We start from the raw sequence: 22588 nt of genomic DNA, 5'->3' as shown, positions 1-22588 counted from the left end.
ATAAGAAGTAAAAAGATTCAAAATGTGATGTCACAGGAAAGCAGGGAAGTAATTGGTTGGTCAGTTTCTCTATTTTCTTCGGCATTGGTTTAAATTAAGAGCTGGGATTAAAAATCTAAACTTTCAAAATGTGAAAAATTAATTAAATACATTAGAGATGTCAGGGCAAGCATAGAAACATAGAAACATAGAAAATAGGTGCAGGAGTAGGCCATTCGGCCCTTCTAGCCTGCACCGCCATTCAATGAGTTCATGGCTGAACATTCAACTTCAGTACCCCATTCCTGCTTTCTCGCCATACCCCTTGATCCCCCTAGCAGTAAGGACCTCATCTAACTCCTTTTTGAATATATTTAGTGAATTGGCCTCAACAACTTTCTGTGGTAGAGAATTCCACAGGTTCACCACTCTCTGGGTGAAGAAGTTCCTCCGCATCTCGGTCCTAAATGGCTTACCCCTTATCCTTAGACTGTGACCCCTGGTTCTGGACTTCCCCAACATTGGGAACATTCTTCCTGCATCTAACCTGTCTAACCCCGTCAGAATTTTATATGTTTCTATGAGGTCCCCTCTCATTCTTCTGAACTCCAGTGAATACAAGCCCAGTTGATCCAGTCTTTCTTGATAGGTCAGTCCCGCCATCCCGGGAATCAGTCTGGTGAACCTTCGCTGCACTCCCTCAATAGCAAGAATGTCCTTCCTCAGGTTAGGAGACCAAAACTGTACACAATACTCCAGGTGTGGCCTCACCAATGCCCTGTACAACTGTAGCAACACCTCCCTGCCCCTGTACTCAAATCCCCTTGCTATGAAGGCCAACATGCCATTTGCTTTCTTAACCGCCTGCTGCACCTGCATGCCAACCTTCAATGACTGATGTACCATGACACCCAGGTCTCTTTGCACCTCCCCTTTTCCTAATCTGTCACCATTCAGATAATAGTCTGTCTCTCTGTTTTTACCACCAAAGTGGATAACCTCACATTTATCCACATTATACTTCATCTGCCATGCATTTGCCCACTCACCTAACCTATCCAAGTCGCTCTGCAGCCTCACAGCATCCTCCTCGCAGCTCACACTGCCACCCAACTTAGTGTCATCCGCAAATTTGGAGATACTACATTTAATCCCCTCATCTAAATCATTAATGTACAGTGTAAACAGCTGGGGCCCCAGCACAGAACCTTGCGGTACCCCACTAGCGATGTAGAAACATAGAAAATAGGTGCAGGAGTAGGCCATCCGGCCCTTCGAGCCTGCACCACCATTCAATAAGATCATGGCTGATCATTTTCAGTACCCGGTTCCTGCTTTCTCTCCATACCCCTTGATCCCTTTCGATGCAAGGGCCATATCTAACTCCCTCTTGAATATATCCAATGAACTGGCATCAACAACTCTCTGCGGTAAGGAATTCCATAGGTTAACAACTCTCTGAGTGAAGAAGTTCCTCCTCATCTCAGTCCTAAATGGCTTACCCCTTATCCTTAAGACTGTGACCCTTGGTTCTGGACTTCCGCAACATCGGGAACATTCTTCCTGCATCTAACCTGTCCAGTCCCGTCAGAATTTTATATGTTTCTATGAGATCCCCTCTCATGCTTCTAAACTCCAGTGAATACAGGCCCAGCCGATCCAGCCTCTCCTCATATGTCAGTCCTGCCATCCCAGGAATCAGTCTGGTGAACCTGCGCTGCACTCCCTCAATAGCAAGAACGTCCTCCCTCAGATTAGGAGACCAAAACTAAACACAATATTACAGGGGAGGCCTCACCAACGCCCTGTACAACTGCAGTAAGATTTCCCTGCTCCTATACTCAAATCCCCTAGCTATGAAGGCCAACATACCATTTGCCTTCTTCACCACCTGCTGTACCTGCATGCCAACCTTCAATGAATGATGAATCATGACACCCAGGTCTCGCTGCACCTCCCCTTTTCCTAATCTGCCGCCATTCAGATAATATTCTGCCTTCATGTTTTTGCCCCCAAAGTGGATAACCTCACATTTATCCACATTATACTGCATCTGCCATGTATTTGCCCACTCACCTAACCTGTCCAAATCACTCTGCAGCCTCTTAGCATCCTCTTCACAGCTCACACCGCCACCCAGTTTAGTGTCATCTGCAAACTTGGAGATATTACACTCAATTCCATCATCCAAATCATTAATATACATTGTAAAGAGCTGGGGTCCCAGCACTGAGCCCTACGGCACTCCACTAGTCACTGCCTGCCATTCTGAAAAGGACCCGTTAATCCTGACTCTCTGCTTCCTGTCTGCCAACCAGTTCTCTATCCACGTCAGTACATTACCCTCAATACCATGTGATTTGATTTTTCACACCAATCTCTTGTGTGGGATCTTGTCAAAAGCCTTTTGAAAGTCGAAATACACCACATCCACTGGTTCTCCCCTGTCCACTCTACGAGTTACATCCTCAAAAAATTCCAGAAGATTTGTCAAGCATGATTTCCCCTTCATAAATCCATGCTGACTTGGACCAATCCTATCACTGCTTTCCAAATGTGCTGCTATTTCATCCTTAATAATTGATTCCAACATTTTCCCCACTACTGATGTCAGGCTAACTGGTCTATAATTACCCATTTTCTCTCTCTCTCCTTTTTTAAAAAGTGGTGTTACATTAGCAACCCTCCAGTCCATAGGAACTGATCCAGAGTCGATAGACTGTTGGAAAATGATCACTAATGCATCCACTATTTCCAGGGCCACTTCCTTAAGTACTCTGGGATGCAGACTATCAGGCCCTGGGGATTTATCGGCCTTCAATCCCATCAATTTCCCTAACACAATTTCCCGCCTAATAAGGATATCTTTCAATTCCTCCTTCTCACTCGACCTTCGGACCACTAGTACATCCGGAAGGTTATTTGTGTCTTCCTTTGTGAAGACAGAACCAAAGTACTTGTTCAATTGGTCTGCCATTTCTTTGTTCCCCATTATAAATTCGCCATCTGCAGTAAGTGTTGGCTGCTCGAGGAACTTCGGCTCCACGTTGATGAGCTGGAGTCCGAGCTGCAGACACTGCGACACATCAGGGAGGGGGAAGAGTTACCTGGACCCTGTGTTCCAGGAGGCAGTCACACCCCTTAGATTCATCAATTCAAATTTGGTCCATAGTTAGGGACAGGAGGGTGTGACTACGAGCGAGGGAGCTGTGGGGACCCTGGAGGTAGTGATGGAGGAGCTTCAGCTCTTGTAATTGTCCAACAGGTACGAGATTCATGCTCCCTGTTTGGACGAGGGCAGGGACTGCAGGGAGGATGAGCAAACTGACCACAGCGCCGTGGTACAGGAGGCCATTCAAATGGGGGTAGTAAAAAGAAATGTTGTGGTAGGAAAGAGTATAGTTTCGGAGATAGATACTGTTCTCTGCAGCCGAGAGCGTGAGTCCCGAAGGCTGTGATGCCTGCGAAGTGCCAAGGTTCAGGACATCGCCTCTGGGCTGGAGAGGAACTTGGAGTGGGAGGGGGAAGATCCAGTTGTCATGGGCCACGTAGGTACCAATGACATAGGTAGAACAAAGAAAGAGGTTCTGCTGAGGGAGTTTGAGTAGCTAGGGGCTAAATTAAAAAGCAGAACCACGAAGGCAATAATCTCTGGTTTACTGCATGAGCCACGTGCAAATGTGCATAGGGTAAATAAGATCAGAAAGATGAACACGTGGCTCAAAGACTGGTGGGAGAAATGGGTTTCGATTCATGGGGCACTGGCACCAGTACCGGGGCAAGAGGGAACTGTTCCGTTGAGATGGGCTTCACTTCAACCAGGCTGGTACTAATGTCCTGGCGAAGCGAATAACTAGGGCTGTAAAGAGGGCTTTAAACTAAATAGGTCGGGGGGGGAGCAGTGGGGGGGGGGGGGGGGAAGGGTTCAGGTGAGAGGAAATTTAAAAAGTCAAAGAGCAAGGAGAAGGCAATAGGGTAGCACTGTGGGAAATGAGAATCAGACTGTGACAGGAAAAGACAGAATGTATAAAAATAAGAGTGTAACAGAAGGTAGGGTCAAAGCAGGGAAAAATGGTAAAAAGTCAAAATTAAAAGTTCTTTATCTGAATGCACACAGCATTCGTAACAAGATAGATGAGTTGACGGCACAAATAGATGCAAATGGGTGTGATCTGATAGCCATTACAGGGACGTGGTTGCAAGGTGACCAAGGCTGGGAACTAAATATTCAGGGCTATTTAACAATTCAGAAGGATAGACAGAAAGGAAAAGGTGGGGTAGTTCTGTTAATAAACGATGAGATCAGTGCAGTGGTGAGAAATGATTTTGGCTCAGAAGATCAAGATGTAGAATCAGTTTGGGTGGAGATAAGAAATAATAAGGGGAAGAAGCACTGGTGGGCGTAGTCTATAGGCCCCCTAACAGTAGCTACACTGTTGGATGGAGTATAAATCAAGAAACAATGGAGGCTTGTAAGAAAGGTACGGCAATAATCATGGGCGATTTTAAGCTTCATATTGATTAGACAAATCAAATTGGCCAAGGTAGACTTGAGGAAGAGTTTATAAGAGTGTATCTGGGATGGTCTCCTTGAACAGTACGTTGCAGAACCAACCAGGGAGCAGGCTATCTTAGATCTGGTATTGTGTAATGAGACAAGATTAATAAATGATCTCATAGTGAAGGATCCTCTCGGAAAAAGTGAACATAACATGGTTGAATTTCAAATTCAGTTGGAGAGTGAGAAAGTCAGATCTCAAACCAGTGTCCGGATTCTAAATAAAGGCGACTGCAAAGCTATGAAAGCAGAACTAGGGATGTTCGCTGATGACTGCACAGTATTCAGTTCCATTCGCAAATCCTCAGATAATGGAGCAGTCCATGCCCGCTTACAGCAAGACCTGGGCAACATTCAGGCTGGGGCTGATAAGTGACACAGAAACATAGAAAATAGGTGCAGGAGTAGGCCATTCGGCCCTTCGAGCCTGCATCACCATTCAATAAGATCATGGCTGATCATTCCCTCAGTACCCCTTTCCTGCTTTCTCTCCATACCCCTTGATCCCTTTAGCCGTAAGGGCCATATCTAACTCCCTCTTGAACATATCCAATGAACTGGCATCAATAACTCTCTGCGGTTGGGAATTCCACAGGTTAACAACTCTCTGAGTGAAGAAGTTTCTCCTCATCTCGGTCCTAAATGGCTTACCCCTTATCCTTAAGACTGTGACCCCTGGTTCTGGACTTCCCCAACATCGGGAACATTCTTCCTGCATCTAACCTGTCCAATCGTCAGAATTTTATTTGCTTCAATGAGATCCCCTCTCATCTTCTAAATTCCAGTGAATATAAGCCGAGTCGATCCAGTCTTTCTTCATATGTCAGTCCTACCATCCCGGTAATCAGTCTGGTGAACCTTCGCTGCACTCCCTCAATAGCAAGTGTAAAAGAAGATAGCCATCCGTGGCTAACTAAAGAAATAAAGGACGTTATCCAACTAAAAACAAGGGCATACAAAGTGTCCAAAACTAGTGGGAGGACAGAAGACTGGGAAGCTTTTAAAAGTCAGCAAAGAACGACTAAAAAAATGATTAAGGAAGGGAAGATAGACTATGAAAGTAAACTAGCACAAACTATAAAAACAGTCTCTATTGGTATATAAAAAGGAAAAGAGTGGCTAAAGTAAATGTTGGTGCCTTAGAGGACGAGACCAGAGAATTAGTAATGGGGAACATGGAGATGGCAGAAACTCTGAACAGATATTTTCTATCAGTCTTTACGATAGAGGACACTAACAATATTCCAACAGTGGATAGTCAAGGGGCTATATGGGGGGAGGAACTTAACACAATCACAATCACGAAGAAGGTGGTACTCAGTAAGATTATGGGACTAAAGGCAGATAAATCCCCTGGACCTGATGGCTTGCATCTGAGGGTCTTAAGAGAAGTAGCGGCAGGGATTGTGGATGCATTGGTTGTAATTTACCAAAATTCCCTGGATTCTAGGGAGGTCCCAGCAGATTTAAAACTGCAAATGTAACACCCCTATTTGAAAAAGGAGGCAGGCAAAAAGCAGGAAACTATTGACCAGTTAGCCTAACATCTGTGGTTGGGAAAATGTTGGAGTCCATTATTAAAGAAGCAGTAGCAGTTCATTTGGATGAGCAAAATTGGTCAGGCAGAATCAGCATGGATTTATGAAGGGGAAGTCATGTGTGACAAATTTGCTGGAGTTCTTTGAGGATGTAAGGAACAGGGTGGATAAAGGGGAACCAGTGGATGTGGTGTATTTGGACTTCCAGAAGGCATTTGACAAGGTATCACGTAAAAGGTTACTGCACAAGATAAAAGTTCACGGTAATATATTAGCATGGATAGAGGATTGGCTAACTAACAGAACAGTCAGGATAAATGGTTCATTCTCTGGTTGGCAACCAGTAACTAGTGGGGTGCCGCAGAGATCAGTGCTGTGACCCCAACTATTTACAATTTATATTAACGACTTGGAGGAAGGGATCAAGTGTAACGTAGCCAAGTTTGCTGACGATACAAAGATGGGAGGAAAAGCAATGTGTGAGGAGGACACAAAAAATCTGAGAAGGATATAGACAGGCTAAGTGAGTGGGCAAAAATGTGGCAGATGGAGTATAATGTTGGAAAGTGTGAGGTCATGCACTTTGGCAGAAAAAAAATCAAAGAGCAAGTTATTATTTAAATGGAGAAAGATTGCCAAGTGCCGCAGTACAGCGGGACCTGGGGGTACTTGTGCATTAAACACAAAAGGGTAGTATGCAGGTACAGCAAGTGATCAGGAAGGCCAATGGTATCTTGGCCTTTATTGCAAAGGGGATGGAGTATAAAAGCAGGTAAGTCTTGCTACAGCTATACAAGGTATTGGTGAGGCCACACCTGGAATAGTGTGTGCAGTTTTGGTTTCCATATTTATGAAAGGATATACTTGCTTTGGAGGCAGTTCAGAGAAGGTTCACAAGGTTGATTCCGGGGATGAGGGAAGGGCAGGGGTTGACTTATGAGGAAAAGTTGAGTAGGTTGGGCCTCTACTCATTGGAGTTGAGAAGAATGAGAGGCGATCTTATCGAAACGTATAAGACTTTGAGGGGGCTCGACAAGGTGGATGCAGAGAGGATGTTTCCACTGATGGGGGAGACTAGAACTAGAGGTCATGATCTTAGAATAAGGGGCCACCCATTTAAAAAGGAGATTAGGAGAAATTTGTTCTCTGAGGATTGTAAATCTGTGGAATTTGCTGCCTCAGAGAGCTGTGGAAGCTGGGACATTGAATAAATTTAAGACAGAAATCGACAGTTCCTTAAACGATAAGGGGATAAGGGGTTATGGGGAGTAGCCGGGGAAGTGGAGCTGAGTCCATGATCAGATCAGCCATAATCTTATTGAATGGCGGAGCAGGCTCGAGGGGCCGTATGGCCTACTTGTTTCTATTTCTTATGTACACTGTCTAACGAAACGCTCCCAGGGCAGGTGCAGCATGGGTTAGATACAGAGTAAACCTCCACCTACACTGTCCCATCAGAGACTCCAAGGGCAGGAACATAAGAAATAGGAGCAGAGTAGACCATTTGACCCCTCGAGCCTGCTCCGCCATTCAATAAGATCATGGCTGATCAGATCCAGGCCTCAACTCCACTTCCCCGCCCACTCCCCATAACCCTTGAATCGCTTATCATTCATAAATCTGTCTATCCCCACCTTAAATACATTCAATGACCCAGCCCCCACAGCTCTCTGAGGTAATGAATTCCAAAGATTCACGTCCCTCAGAGAAGAAATTGCTCCTGATTTCCCTTTTAAATGAGCGACCCCTTATTCTGAAACTATGCCCCCTAGTGTTAGATTACCCCACGTGGGGAAACATCCTCTCTGCGTCTACCCTGTCAAGCCCCCTCGGAATCTTATACGTTTCAATAAGATCACCTCTACGTCTTCTAAACTCCAATGAGTACAGGCCCAACCTGCTCAACCTTTCTCATTATGACAACCCCTTCATCTCAGCAATCAACCTCGTGAACCTTCTCTGAACTGCCTCCAGTGCAAGTATATTCTTCCTGATATAGTGTGGTGTGGTCTTACCAATACCATGTACATTTGCAGCAGGACTTCCCTACTTTTATATTCCATCCCCCTTGCAATAAAGGCCAACATTCCATTTGCCTTCCTAATTAATTGCTGTAACTGCATGCTAAATTCTTGTGTTTCATGTACAAGGATCCCCAGATCCCGCTGTACACGGCATTTTGTATTCTCTCCCCATTTAAATAATAATTTGCTTTTTTATTTCTCCGACCAAAGTGGATAAGCTCACATTTTCCCACATTATACTCCATCTGCCAAAGTATTGCCCACTCACTGAGCCGATCTATATCCCTTTGTATATTATTGGAGTCCTCGTCACAACTTGCTAGGCTAGCACAGTTTAGATACACAGTAAATCTCCGTCTACATTATCCCATCAAACACTCCCAGAGCAGGTACAGCATGGGTTAGTTACAGAGAAAAGCATCCTCCAAACTGTTCCATCAAACACTCTCAGGGCAGGTAGAGCACAGATTAGATAAATTGTAAATTTCCCACTACACTGTCCCATCAAATACTCCCAAGGCAATTACAGTATGGGTTAGATACAGAGAAAAGCTCCCTCTAAACTGTCCCGTCAAACTCTGCCTGAACAGGTACAACATGGGTTAGATACCGCGTAAAGCTCCCTTTACATTGTCCCGTCAAAAACTCCCAGGGCAGGTACGGTACTGGTTAGATACAGAGTAAAGCACCATCTACACTGACCCAACAAACACTCCCAGGGCAGGTACAGCATAGGTTAGATACAGAGTAAAGCTCCCTATGCATTGTCCCATCAAACAGTCCCAGGGGCAGGTACAGCACAGGACAGATGAAGAGGAAATCTTCCTCTACACTATCCCATCAAACACTCCCAGGACAGCGACAACATGGGTTAGATACAGCGTAAAGCTCCCTCTACACTGTCCCATCAAACATACCCAGGGCAGGTACAGCATGGGTTAGATACAAAGTAAAGTCCCCTCTGCACTGTCCCATCAAATACTTGCAGGACAGGTAAAGCACAGGTCAGATACAGAGTAAAACTCCATCGACATTATCCCATCAAACACTCTCAGGACAGGTACAGCATGGGTTAGATGCAGAGTAAATCTCCCTTATTACAACAGTGACTACAATCCAAAAGTACTTCATTGGCTGTAAAGCGCTTTGAGAGGTCCGTTGGTCATGAAATGCACCAAATAAATCCTAGTCTTTCTCCCTCTACACTGTCCCATCAGACACTGACAGCCCATAATAAGTTGGGGTCAGTGAGGTTAGTCGCTAGGCACTACAGTGATGTCATAAAGCAGGGCCATATAAAGGTGGAGAGCTGGGACATCCTGTCTCAACACACATCCCGCTGTTCATACTGAAAATCCCCGGGGAAGGGCCAAGGCCCAGAGTGTGGAACACAACCAAGGGGGAAAGAGGAGGAGAGACGGTGCAGTGTGAGAGATGAGGGAGGAGTCTGCTCATTCCCAGGGGCAGATCAGACAAAGTGCTTTGAGTGGTGGGTCCAGCAATGAAACTGAAAACAAACCAAAGGGAATAAATAAAGATCCAATCCAAGGGAACAAGCAACGGGTCATTGGGCAGAAATCACAACCAGCCCAAAGTTATTCAATGGGCGAGCATCGACTGCTTATTGTGGGAAGTTCCACACTTAAACCATCCAATGAGTGAAGAAATGTTTCCTAACATCTCTCTTGAAAGGCCTGGCTCTGATTTTAAGGTTATGTACCCTCGTCCTAGACACCCCAAGCAGCAGAATAAATTTCTCGCTATCTACCCTAGCAGTTGCTTTCAAATTCACATTAAATTCCCAGAGACTAGGTAGAGTATGGGTTGGATACAGAGTAAAGTTCCCTCTACACTGCCACTGGGCGAACTTCAGTGTCCACCGCGAGTGTACTGGGCAGCTTATCAATTAAAATTCAGCAGCAGTACGATCTGTCACTGCACTGAAAACTTTCCACCCGCAGCTCCTGATCAGTTTCAGGTTAAAGCTCCCTCTAAACTGTCCCAGGGCAGGGACAGCACGAATTAGATACACAGTAAATCTGTGTCAGAGGAACTGTACCCCAGTGAGAGTCGGTGCCAGAGGAAACTGTACCCCAGTGAGAGTCGGTGCCAGAGGAAACTGTACCCTAGTGAGAGTCATGACAATTCGAAATATCTTCAGTTATCAGCAACAAATTGCATTAATATCTTGCCTTAAAAGTAGTAAAATGTCCCAAGGCAATTCACAGGACCGTTATCAAACAAAATTTGACATCCAGTCACGTAAGGAAATATTAGCACAAGTGACTAAAAGCTTGTCCAAAAGGGTAGGTATTAAGGAGTGTTATAGAGAGGTTTAGGGAGGGAATTCCAGAGCTTATGGCCTCGGCAGCTGAAGGTACGGCCACCAATATTGGAGGGATGAAAATTGGGGCTGCTCAAGAGGCCAGAATTGGAGGAATGGAAAGATCTCCGAGGGTTGGAGGGTTGGAGGAGGTTATAGGGAGGGACAAGGTCCTGGTCGGATGTCAAAACAAGGATAAGAATTTTGAAATTGAGGCACTGATGGAGCAGGAGCCAATGTAGTTCAGCGAGCTCAGGGGTGATGGGTGAAGGGAAATTGATACAAGTTGGGAATAGAGGGCTGAGGACAGATTGATTAGAATAGGCCTATATTCTCTTGGAGTTTAGAAGAATGGAAGGTGATATCATTGAAACATAGAATTCTTAGAAGAATTGACAAGGGCCGGATAGTCTCGAACTAGGGATCGATCCTAGTATTAGGATGAGATCGCCTATTTAAGACTGAGATGAGAAGATATTTCTTCACTTAAGAGTTGTGAATCTTTGAAATTCTCTATCGAATAGAGATCTTACTATATGGCAGAGTAGATGGGAGGGGTCGTATGGCCTACGCCTGCTATTTCTTGTGTTCCTGAGTAAGGATACGGGCAGGAGTGTTTTTGATAAGATTAAAGTTTACGGAGAGTGCGTGGTGTGATGCCGATCAGGAGAGCATTGGAATAGTCCAATGTCGTGGTAACAGAGGCATGGATGAGGAAGGGGCAGAGACCAGCGATGTTATGGAGCTGGAAGTAAGCGTACTCGGTGATTGAGGGAATATGGGTTCAGAAGCTCACCTCGGGGTCAAGTACGACGCCAATAAATAAATTGCAACTCTCCGTATCTTTGTTTCAGTATATTAGAAAACTACATATCTCTAGTGATCGATTAATCGGAAATGTTTCAATATTAGTAGTTATCAATATATTTTCTTATAATTCTAAATGTTCATGAATGAATAATTGATTCTGTCAGTGATAGGCCGTGCTGGTATTTCAGATTGGTCTGTGCATCATGATCAGTGAATTGACGACGTGCTTCCGGTTCAATCTTTCCATTGGCTTTCTCACCAGATGGGAAATATTTGAACACTGAGATCTGATGGTATCGGTGTGAGTTCAGTCCCACCGAATGTACAGAGACGGGTCCATTTGCTGGGCTCTGCCTCAAACTGGAGTTATCTCTTAGATCAAAGCCCTTTACTCTAAAACACACACAAGATTCACTGTGACTGTGTGTTTAGAGACAGAAACTGATCTCACTTCACATCCCATTGCACGGCCTCATGCTGGATAATTGTGCTCGGTGGTCAGACTCTCCCAGTCTCATTTCCTGTCTTACCTTGTAACCTGTGTGTACTGTCTACAGGACCGGTGTGTATCTGAGTAAATGGCACTTTCTCTTACCTTTCTCCCCAGTCGATCTATTGAAGCACTTTCAATCGGAAGGGGCTCCCTAGTTGGTGCTCTCACAATCCTGTGCTGGTTCACCTGCTGTTGTTCCTCAGTCCACAATCCGTTTCCTTCCAGCTGTAGAACTTTCTCAATCACTCCGCCATTCACCAGGAGATCTAATTATGACAGGGCAGAAAATTAGAAGAATATTAATGTTGTGAAGTGGAATGTAGTGTAAAGTGTTTTTCCAACGTTTCAGAAAAGTATATGTCCAGTATTTCTGTTTGATTTTATCCTTTTCCTCAGATCTCTGTCCCGACCATCTGGACTTACAGAAAATCACCAGAATTCTCCCCGGCTTACATGCTGTCTGATCTCACTGGGCCCCCGGGTTACACAGTGCCTGATCTCACTGGGCCCCTGGGTTACACACTGTCTGATCTCACTGGGCCCCCAGGTTACACAGTGTCTGATCTCACTGGGCCCCCAGGTTACACACTGTCTGGTTTCACTGGACCCCCGGGTTACACGCTGTCTGATCTCACTGGGCCCCTGGGTTACACACTGTCTGATCTCACTGGGCCCCCGGGTTACACACTGTCTGATCTCACTGGGCCCCCGGGTTACACACTGTCTGATCTCACTGGGCCCCCGGGTTACACACTGTTTGATCTCACTGGGCCCCCGGGTTACACACTGTCTGATCTCACTGGGCCCCCGGGTTACACACTGTTTGATCTCACTGGGCCCCCGGGTTACACACTGTCTGATCTCACTGGAAGTTTCAGTCTATCTCCCGCATGTCCCCAAACCCTGAACTCCGGGGCTGTGTGTTCAGTTCGGTGTTTTCCCTCACAGACTCACCGTACCCTCCCCGCCTGCCGGCCGAGCGCTCTGCCCCGGCCCCAGCCGCCCACCATCAGTCCGGTTCCCTGCGGCTCCCGGTTCCCCAAATTGTCCAACCGCTGGTTAGAGCAAACTACGCGGCATCCGGGCACTGGTGGTGGGGAGTGCGGCATCGAGCATGCGCACTACGGCTACAGGGCGCCTTCCTGCATAAATTAATGACCTTCAGAGAATTCCCGGCCGTCTATTGGCTGCACGAAGCGGATTGCCACCACTCCCACCAATCGGACCCGGCAGCGCCGCAGAGCCCCGTCCACTGTGATGAAGGAGCGCTGGGCAGCTCGGCGGTCACGTGTCTCCTGATTTCAAAAATACCGACCGTTCAACCGTGACCATGGAACGTCACAGCCCCGCCCACTTCGTCTGTGACGTCACAGATGGCGTCCGCCTGCGCCGGACTCCCAGCTCATTCAATGCCTCACTACCCAAAAAAAAAGGGGCCTTGAAAATGTCTGCTGTGTCACCCAGGTCGGGTGGCATGGTTTAATGTTTTTATGTTTTGCAGGTAAACTCAAAAGAGTTTCAATGCCTCACTAACCAAATTTTAATTTGATTTTACGTTTTAAAGTTTAATTTGTTTTAATTGCCGGTGCTTTTAGTGTCCCCCTCCCCTTTTATAGGGGGCACTGGGAAAATTTGATTTTAGCGCCCCCAAAAAAACCCAAAAAAATAATAAAAAAAAAAAAGGGGCCTTGAAAATGTCTGCTGTGTCACCCAGGTCGGGTGGCATGGTCTTAATGTTTTATGTTTTGCAGGTAAACTCAAAAGAGTTTCAATGCCTCACTACCCAAAAAAAAAGGGGCCTTGAAAATGTCTGCTGTGTCACCCAGGTCGGATGGCATGGTTTAATGTTTTTATGTTTTGCAGGTAAACTCAAAAGAGTTTCAATGCCTCACTAACCAAATTTTAATTTGATTTTACGTTTTAAAGTTTAATTTGTTTTAATTGCCGGTGCTTTTAGTGTCCCCCTCCCCTTTTATAGGGGGCACTTGGAAAAATGTGATTTTAGCGCCCAAAAAAACCCCAAAAAAAACCACAAAAAAAGGAAAAAAAAAAAGGGGCCTTGAAAATGTCTGCTATGTCACCCAGGCGGGTGGCACGGTTTAATGTTTATGTTTTTTCAGGTAAACTCAAAAGAGTTTCAATGCCTCACTCCTGCAGTATTGATAATAACTCTTCTTTATAGAGCGCCTTTAACAGCAGTGTTACAGGACACAACACATACGTTTGACACCGAACCACAAAAGCAGAAATTGCGGCAGATGACCAAAAGCTGGGTCAAAGAGGTAGGTTTTAAGGAGGGTCTGAAAGTAGGAAAGAGGCGGAGAGGTTTAGAGAGGGAGTTCCAGAGCTCGGGGCCCAGGCAGCTGAAGGGCCGGACACCGATGGTGGAGCGATTATAATCAGGGATGGTCAAAAGGGCAGAATTTGAGGAGTGCAGACATCTTGTGGGCTGCAACAGATTCCAGAGATCGGGAGGGGCGAGGCCCTGGAGTGATTTGTAAAAAGTGATTTGTGATTATTAACAACAACAACTTTTAACAGTGAGTCTTTTTTATTTTGTTTATTTGTACATGGGACGTGCTGGCAACGGAAGAATGACCATAATATGATAGAATGTTACATTAAGTTTGAAAGTGTTTTCGTTAAATCCAAAACTAGGATCTTAAATCTAAACAAAGGGGCGAGGCGAAGGTCGATTAGGAAACTACATTAAAAGGTATGAAGGTAGATAAGCAATGGTGAACATTAAAAAATTAATACATAATTTACAACAAACATTCATTCCTTTAAGGCACACAAACCCCACAGGAAAGGTGGTCCAACCGTGGCTAACAAGAGAAGTTAAAGATATTTTTAGATTAAAGGAACAGGTTTATAATGTTGCCAAAAGAGCAGTAAGCCTGGGGATTGGGAGTATTTTAGAATTCAGCAAGGAAGGACCGAGAAGCTGATAAGGGAAAATAGAATATGAGAGTAAACAAGCGAGAGACATAAAAACAGACCTGTAAACGCTTCTATAAATATGTTAAAAAGGAAAAGATTAGCGAAAGGAAATGTGGGTCCCCTACAGGCTGAGACAGCAGAAATTATAATGGGGAATAAAGAAATGGCAGAGAAATTAAACACATACTTTAGGGAGAAATTGCAGTTAGAAGCTTCCTTTGGGTGAAAGCCTCTGACCGGAATTATTTTAACAAAATGACCTGGTGGTCCCGGAGGAATATAGGATTGTGGTTGGAGTCCTAGTTTCGCAGTGCAGCGTACAGTAATATGTCTTCCAGGTATGTATTTGTATCCTGGGATCACGTGGGCTTGGACCACCAATGAACATCTAGTATTCTCATTGATAATAATGGGAGCTCCGGTTATACGAGTTCCCATTGCTATCAACTGCAACAACTTTTATTAATGTAGCGCTTTTAACGTGGTAAAATGCCCCAAGCAGTGTTATAAGACCAAAAATAAATTTGGCACCGAGCCTCATAAGTACAAATTACAGCAGATGACCAAAAGCTTGGTCAAAGAGGGAGGTTTTATGGAGTCTTAAAGGCGGAAAGAAATGTCCAGAGGCTGAGGGGTTTAGGGAGGGAATTCCAGAGCTTAGGGCCCAGGTAGCTGAAGGCACGGCCACCGATGGTTGAACAGATCTTATCAGGAATGCTCAAAAGGGCAGATTTTGAGGAACGCAGACATCTGTGAGGCTGAAAGAATTTAGAGATAGGGAGGGGTGAGGCCATGGAGGGATTTTTAAACAAGGATGGGAATTTTGAAATCGAGGCGTTGCTTAACCGGGAGCCAATGTAGGTCAGTGAGCAAAGGGGTGATGAATGATCGGAGACTTGATGTGAGTTAGGACACAGGCAGTCGAGTTGTGGATTACCTCAAGTTTACGTAGGGTAGAATGTGGGAGGCCATTCAGGAGTGCGTTGGTGTAGTCAAGGTAAGTAGAAGTAATAAAGGCATGGATGAGGGTTTCAACAGCAGATGAGCTGAGGCAGGTGCGGGCAATATTATGAGATGGAAATAGACGGATTTAGATATGCCACGGATATTTGGCCAGAAGCTAATTTCAAGGTCCAATATGATGCCTAGGTTGCTTACAGTCTGGTTTAGCCTCAGATAAATGCTAGGAAAAGGGATGGAATCAGTGTCGGAGGAACGCAGTTTGTGGTGTGGATCATAGACAATGGCTTCGGTCTTCCCAATATTTAATTGAAGAACGTTTCTGCTCATCCAGTACTGGATGTCGGGCAAGCAGTCTGACAATTTAGAGACCATGGAGGGGTCGAGAGAAGTGGTCGAGAGGTAGAGCTGGGTGTCGTAAGTGTACATGTGGAGCCTGACTCTGTGTTTTTGGATGACATCACCAAGGGGCAGCATAAAAATGAGCAATAGAAGGGGACCAAGAATAGATCCTTGGGGGACACCAGAGGTAATGATGTGGGGGCGGGAAGAGAAGCCATTGAAGAAGATTTTCTGGTTATGATTAGATGGATAGGAATGGAACCAGGCAAGTGGAGCCCCACCCAGCTGGACATTGGTGGAGAGGCGTTGGAGGAGGATGGAGTGGCCAACTGTGTCAAAGGCTGCAGACAGGTCGAGGAGGGTTAGTGTACCTTTGTCACAGTTACAAAGACTGTCATTTGTGACTTTGATGAGAGCAGTTTCAATACTGTGGCAAGGGCGGAAATCAGATTGAAGGGATTCAAACATGGAGTTTTGGGAAAGATGGTCATGAATTTGGGAGGAGGCAACACAGTCAAGGACTTTGGAGAGGAAAGGGAGTTAGAGATGGGGTGGAAGCTAACAAGCACAGCGGAGTCAAGAGTTTTTTTTTGAGGAGAGGGGTGATGACAGCAGACTTGAATGAGAGGGGGACAATTCTTCTTCGGCAGTCCCTTGAAGTTGAGGATGACTTGCTTCCACATTAATATGAGTTCTCAGGTGACTGAAGTCCAATGCGGGACCTACAGTCTCTGTCACAGGTGGGGCAGATGGTGGTTGAAGGGACGAATGGGTGGAGTGCTTGGGTTGCCGTGCACTACTCCTGCTGTTTGCGCTTGTCTTCTGCGTGCTTTGGGTGAAGAGACTCGAGGTGTTTGGTGCCTTCCCGGATGCTTCTCCTCCACTTAGCAGTCTTGGGCCAGGGATTCCCAGTTGGCAGTGGGGATGTTGCACTTTTTTAAAGAAGTTTTGAGCGTGTCCTTGCAATGTTTCCTCTACCCACTTGGGGCTTGCTTGCCGTGTCAGAGCTCCGAGTAGAACGTTTGTTTTGGAGTCTAATATCGGGCATGCGGACAATGTGGCCCATCCACCAGAGCTGATTGAGTGTGATCAGTGCCTCGATGCTGGGGATGATGTCCTGAGTGAGAACACTGACGTTGGTGTGCCTTTCCTGCCAATGGATTTGCAGGATCTGGCGGAGGCAACGTTGGTGGTACTTCTCCAATACTTTGAGGTGCCTGCTGTACATGGTCCATGTCTCTGAAGCATATAGGAATGCGGATATCACTACTGCTCTGTAGACCATGAAGGAGACAGTACCTGAGGAGAGAGAACCGTTAACAATGTCAGCTAACATGGGAGCCAGAAAAGGACGTTGTGTGGTCAGCAGTTTAGTGGGAATAGGGTCAAGGGAGCAGGAAGTGGGTCTCATGGACAAGATGAGCATGGAGAGGTCAAGAGGGGAGATCAGAGAGAAACTAGAGAATGATGTGAGTTTAGAACTATGGTAAGGGGAAACTTCAGAGGAACATTGCCCCCATGGGCTAGGGGAAGGAAGGGAATTGGAAGAGGCAGATGATTGGATGGTCTCAATCTTTGAGACAAAGAAATCCATGAGCTCCTCACACTTGTTGTTGGAGGTAAGTGTGATGGAGACAGGGGAGAGGGGTTTAAGGAGACGGTTAGCAGTAGACAATAGTAGCCGGGGGTTCTCTTTGCATTCCAGAATGATCCTGGAATAGTGAGCAGTTTTTGCAGACAAGAGTAGGACCCGAGAATGCTTCATGTGGTCGAGCCAGATCTGGAGGTGAATGGCTAAACCACTTGTCCACCACATCCGTTCAAGTCTGCGCCCCTTGAACCTGAAGGAGCGAAGATAAGGGCTGTACCGGGGGAACGGCCAGGGTGAGAGAGAGTAATAATAGGGACTAGGGCATCAAAGGTGGTAGTGAGGGTGTGGGTGAGCAGATCGGTGGCTGCAGAAATGTCGGTGAAAGGAGGGCCAAAAGTTGGACAGTTGGAGTTGATAAGTGCAGTTGTAAGAGAGTTTGAAGAAAGTGTTTTCCCGGGGAGGATGCAGAAGGAAGTAGATTTGGGTGGGGGACGGGGGATGTGGGTGGAGAGCGATACAAGGTAATGGTCAGAGATGGCCTTATCTGTAATTGACACGGTAGGAATAGTGAGGTTACAAGAAATGGCAAGGTCAAGGGGGAGGCCCTGAGTATGGGTTGAGGAGTTCACGTGGAGGGAGAGATTAAGGGAGGACGGGAGGGTTGTGAACTCACAAGAGAGAGAGCTTGATGAATTGAGATGAATGTTGAAATCACCGAGGATGAGAAGTCACTCGGTGCAGAGGCTGAGGGAGGAGAGCAGTGAGGATATATCTGCGATAACATTTTAATCATACTTGGGAGGGTGAGAATTTTAAATGAGGTAAGAGGGGTGGAATAAGGTGAGATGTTCAAAGGAGGAGAAAGTGCCGGAGGAGTAGGGGGACAGACCAAGGTATGATTTGATAATGAACCACACCACCACCACAGCGGTCTGGGCGAGGCAAGTGGTGGAAGGTATAGCCGGGAGGAGAGGCTTCGTGTAAAGGTAATGTGCCATCATCCCTCAGCCAAGTTTCCGTCAGGGCCATGATGTCTATCATCCACGATAAGCTCATGGATGGCGAGGGTCTTGTCCGCAAGTGAACGGACATTCTGCAAGGAGATGCGGAGAGGATCGGTGATGGCTAACCCACTGCCAGCATCCACAGGGTCAGGGATTGGAGGGGTGAATTGGATGGGAGGAGATTGGCAAGGTCAGCCCCCTCCCCCCTGCTCCCGGGCAAGCTGGGGGCAAGGTCGGTGAGAGGAGGATGGGACAGTTGGGATTGCTGCTCGTGAGGAAACCGTGACGAGTGCCACGGTGGGTCCTTCGGCAGATGCCAAGAGAGGCGCAGAGGGAAGCTGCAGGCTTGTCTCAAAGGGAGTGGAGCCTGGGACGGTGGCAGGAGAGTAGGGAGGTCGGAGAGTAATGAAGGGTTGGGGGAGGGATTTGGGAGGGCAGAGTATCCGAGAGGGGAGAGATGAAAGGGGGCATGACGACAGGAGAGATGGTCAGGGAGGGATAGAGAGAAAAGAAAAAGCGGGAGCAGGAAGTGGAAGTAGAAGGCAATGGCTCTGGTCCGAAGTGGCAGTAAATAGACACGGGGAAAAACTCAGTTTACACAGTGAATAGGGAATACTACAATAGTACAATCAGTATAATCAAGATCAATTATATTGAAACAAAATTGATTAATATATAGGTTAATTATAAGTAAACTTAAAATCAGAATTTGAGTAATTGAAAAGTTAAATCAGTCTCTAGCTGTCTCATTAGATCAGTAAATCAATTCCCCGGTAGATCAAAAGGCATAATGAGAAGTAATCATTCCAAAGACCATTGATCCAACTTCTGTCCTGTGATTGTATGAACTGATGCTCTCCACTCTCTGTCCTGTGATTGTATGAACTGATGCTCTCCACTCTCTGTCCTGTGATTGTATGAACTGGTGTTCATCCAACATATCTGCATTCGGCAGGTGACTGCTGCACTGTATGCTTGCAGGAACGACTACATCAAGTTCCCCATGACCGCCCAGGCAATGCGTGACAGCGCTGTAGGCTTCTCCAAGATTGCTGGCTTCCCCAAAGTACAGGGTTGCATTGACTGTACACACATCGCCTTAGCGAGCACCTTTGGACGATTCCGTGGTGTACAGGAACAGAAAAGGGTTCCACTCACTAAACACCCAACTCATCATGGTAGTTGATGCCAGATACCCAGGGAGCATCCATGATGCTTTCCTGCTGCGTGAGAGCACTACATCTGCCATTTTTCAGCAGCAGCCACAAGGGCAGAGCTGGCTGCAGGGGGACAAAGGGTACGGCCTCGTCACCTGGCTCATAACTTCTCTATGTGTAACCCGGACAGAAGCCGAGTGTCACTACATGTCTCACATAATGACACGCAACATCATTGAGAAGACCATTGGCATACTGAAGCAGCGTTTCCGATGTCTGGACCACTCTGGAGGTTACTTGCAATACGCCCCTGAGACGGTCAGTCAGTTCACTGTCGTGTGCTGCATGCTGCACAACTTAGCCATCATGAGGCAATGGCAACTGGAAGTAGAAGAGCCACCTCAGGTGAGAGGGGATGAGGATGATGGCGAGCAGGAGGTGGGGGTATCCGTCGTGCACCTTTTACCATTGCTCGAGCCTTGTGTCAGTGACTAATCCTTCAACACTTTGCTGCATGAAGGCTCAGCGGCACGTTTCATAATTGACCATGTTTACTGTTTAGACCTGTTCCGTAATGTGTTGTGTTCAGTGAAGAAGTAATGTTAATGAGGCTGCTTTAATTTAAAAAAGAATTATGTTTATTAAAAATGTTTACCACTTGTACTTACAAAACTATTTTTATTAAAGTTAACTTATCAAATTTTAAACTTTTCAGTTAAGATCACTTGCAAACTTTAAACTTGTAAATTTACATCACTTACAGACATTAAACTTGTAAATCTACATCACTTACAAAAACTTTTCAATTGAGATCAGTCAAATAACAATAACATAAGAATAACAGCAGCAGCAAACACACTTTAGCTGCAGCCATCTCTCCTTCCCCTTATTCTAAGACTTGCCCTTGTTGACTCTACCCTTGGCCGGTGGTGGTGGTGCAGGCATCCTCCCGCCGGTACCAAGCTGCTTTTTTCGAGATCTTGGGGAGCGTGCATTTCCTGTTGGGGACGGACAGACGGCAATGTGGAAGGCCCGACTTTGCTCTCTTCAACCGAGGGTGATCTAGGGTTTGGAGTGGGAGTTGTGACAGTTAATTCTGTCAATTGCCGCGGGGCAGTGACCGCCTGGGTGTGTTCCCTTATTGCAGCAGCTGCCTCCAACATTCCCTCCCTAATCTGCCCCGACAGCATATCAACCACCTGTGATATTCTCTCCCTAATGTCTCCCAACCGTGTATCAGCTATCTGTGACATTCCCTCTCTAATCTACCCTGATAGCGTATCAACCACCTGCGACATTCCCTCCCTAATGTCCCCTGACAGTGTTCCCATTTCTCGTGAGAGTGTTGTTACTTCTCCCCATCCCACTGGTGGTTTCCAGGCGTGATCGGGTAAAGTCAATGGTCTCCCCCCTCAGTGCCTTGCTCTCCCCCTCATTGCGCTGTTGAGCTCTCCTTCCCCTCCTCACCCTGGGTGTGGCTCACTGCAGCCCACTGTGGGACACCATGAAATGTCACATCACTCGTAGCAGTCTGGAAAGGGGCTGGCATGTCAATGGATGGCACCACCTCCTCCAGATTCAGTGTGATAGTGTCACGATTGGGGGCTTCCCTCTCACCCCACTGCTCATCCTTGTCCTGCTCTTCCTCTGGAAGTTCGGCATGAAAGATTTTATGTTCAGGGTCCTCTGTTCTGAATGTTCTTCTGCGGCATCGGGTTGTGCTTCCTCAGAGATGGGCGCAACTTCTGCAAAATATAACAGGCAAGACCATCGGTTAGCAGCAGGGGAGGGGGCAGGGTGGCATGAGTAGGCTCACACAGAGCAGGCTCATTTGAAGGACCTAGATGAATGATAGCACATTGCATAAACCGAAGCGTAGCTGACGGAGAGTACATCCCATGAACCGAGGCATGGCTACCCTGTTCAGTACTTAACAATTAGCCAAGCCAGACTGTGGAATTTGCAGGATTTGCCCTCTCTCTGGTGTCTGGGCCCACCTTGTGCACCGGTTGTTGACCTTCTCGAGCCAGCATCCATCATACCAGTGACCCTCGCTTCCAGTTCAATTTTGCTCTCTGTTATGTGCCACCTTCCTCTGCAAAGATGAAAATAGAACTTTTTAGAGAGTTGGGGGGCGGGGGGGTGGTGGGGTGGGGTCTGTCTGCTGTGCTGGGTGGCACACACAGATGCTCACACTTACAATTGTAATTCCAGTGCATAAATGAAAATATTACTTGCACCAATTGCTTGGCCAAGGTCCTGCCACTTCTTTCTGCACTGCCTTCTGGTCATCAGGGTTCCACAGAAATCTTCTGCAACTTTGTCCCAGCATTTGTTCATTTCTTTTGGCTTTATTTTAATAGGATCTTTGTTCTGAAGCTCATGCCATCGGCCCACAATTACAGAAACCAAGGCCTCGACTTCTTCTGATAGAAAATTTTTGGTCCTTGTCCCCCGATCCCATATTGCAGCTCTGATTTTTCTACTCACAAGCAAGTTCTCACACACAATTGTCTGTTTAAAAACGGCTGAATGCAGACCAGGAAGTGTACTGTGCAAGCGCAGGCACACGCGTCACGTGGAAAAGGGGATTTTTTTTTTGGTGCATGCACAGAAGGCGGCCTCCATGTTTCAGCTCAGATCTTAGGCTCCACCCACAGAGCTTAAGGACAATCTGCGCCACGCCAAATTCAAAATTTAAAACGGCAAAAATTGCAACTTTTTTGTTGTTAGGGCGCAAAAAAATCGGCTGTAACTCTTCACCACTAAAAATCAGCAATATGGAAATTTGAGCTCCAACTGAGTGGGAATGAGAAGATCCAGTTTTTATGGTCTATGTAGCAACCAACAACATAGATAGAACTAG

General features: G+C 46.3%; 2 long non-coding RNA genes and 1 pseudogene across 4 annotated transcripts; 1 reads left to right on the top strand and 2 right to left on the bottom strand.

Annotated features, from left to right (window-relative positions):
• LOC139274113 (zinc finger protein 721-like) overlaps positions 1-22588 on the bottom strand; it is a 367939-nt pseudogene that overhangs the window by 175474 nt on the left and 169877 nt on the right.
• Positions 2062-12809, bottom strand: LOC139273684 (uncharacterized). The gene is made up of 3 exons (XR_011595289.1): positions 12680-12809; positions 11828-11991; positions 2062-2130 (listed from the first exon to the last, which is right to left on the bottom strand). It is a non-coding gene; the product is annotated as an uncharacterized lncRNA (long non-coding RNA).
• On the top strand, positions 13099-20389 carry LOC139273693 (uncharacterized). Of its 3 annotated transcripts, none has more exons than XR_011595300.1 (3): positions 13099-13226; positions 13908-14007; positions 19547-20389. It is a non-coding gene; the product is annotated as an uncharacterized lncRNA (long non-coding RNA). The 3 variants fall into 3 exon arrangements; XR_011595299.1 differs by lacking the exon at positions 13099-13226 and adding an exon at positions 13499-13588; XR_011595301.1 differs by lacking the exon at positions 13099-13226 and adding an exon at positions 13499-13588 and having other exon boundaries at positions 19521-20389.

The sequence above is a fragment of the Pristiophorus japonicus genome, chromosome 9, assembly GCF_044704955.1.
Source record: "Pristiophorus japonicus isolate sPriJap1 chromosome 9, sPriJap1.hap1, whole genome shotgun sequence".
Lineage (NCBI taxonomy): Eukaryota > Metazoa > Chordata > Chondrichthyes > Pristiophoridae > Pristiophorus > Pristiophorus japonicus.
This window is presented reverse-complemented; position numbering and strand designations above follow the sequence as displayed.